We start from the raw sequence: 1189 nt of genomic DNA on the forward strand, positions 1-1189 counted from the left end.
TCTCTCTCTCTCTCTCTCTCTCTCCCTCTCTCTCTCTCTCCGATACAAAAAATATCCTCAGAACAACGTCACTTGTGTCGCAGAAGACTTGTATCTGTTGTATAATGATTAGGCGCTTCCATAGACTTGTTTCTATATCCTAGGTCGGGTACTGTCATGGCCGCTGTTCTTTGCTCTCCCGAGACATCGCTACGCTTATGCGCACCAAGAGCGGGTAAATGAAGAGAAAAACACCAGTTTCATTATAGTTGAGAGCAACTGGGTGCTAAATCGTACAATTCATAACCTCTTTGAAGCGCGTGGAACCTAGGCCTATCCCTCATTTGGTTCCAAATAGAGTCAAGCGGTGCGTTTTATTTTAACCTAAATTACGTCAGAGTGCGCTGGCTAGGAATTATTATCCTACAAATCTATGGGCGCTTCGCAGATGAGCACCAATTGTGAGTTTGATTCACTAGAGGAGAAGTCAATTTTATGTAGTGCTTCTGTCTTTGATCTAGAATACTGAATCCATTAACATGAATTATTAATTCGTTTGGCATCGTGGTGGAACCAAGCGCTCGTCAACATGATGAAGTTGTTGGTTTGATCATTTCCTACTTTTTTGTGGCTCAACACCTGTTCCGTCTATTTTAAGACAAATTTCTGCCTTGATTATGAAAATACTGAAAATGTTGGACTCCAAAACCTATGAAAGTCACCAAACTTTGGCGGCCATTTTCCCGAAACATGGCGATCCCGCCTCCTTCAGTCGCTAATGTATTGACTTTTTATTTAAAGTAAATGTGTATTTTTTTTATCGAAAGCATAACAAATAAACAAGCTTTAAAATTATACCAATAACGCCACATGCCCAACAATTGACGAGCGCCTGATTCCAGTGCGTAGTGACACATTATTACAAGCACATGGCTGTGTGTTATCGTATACAGCTGCATCCTATTCAGCTGGAGTTGCTGCGGCAGGAAGGATCGAAGCAGCTTGTCTCTTAAATGGTCTAAATTATGTCGATGGGGGCATAAAACAGTTAATAATATGCATGGTAGATGCTGCAAGTTACCACTGTGACAATTTTGCACTCAATTCAACCTGCTGCCTCAAAGGCTCTTTCTTTTCAGCAAAAACAGACTGCGTGATAATATATAATGTATATATGTATGTCCCCATCGGATCTGATGCTATACCCCCC

The sequence above is a fragment of the Aplysia californica genome, unplaced genomic scaffold (assembly GCF_000002075.1).
Source record: "Aplysia californica isolate F4 #8 unplaced genomic scaffold, AplCal3.0 scaffold00356, whole genome shotgun sequence".
Lineage (NCBI taxonomy): Eukaryota > Metazoa > Mollusca > Gastropoda > Aplysiida > Aplysiidae > Aplysia > Aplysia californica.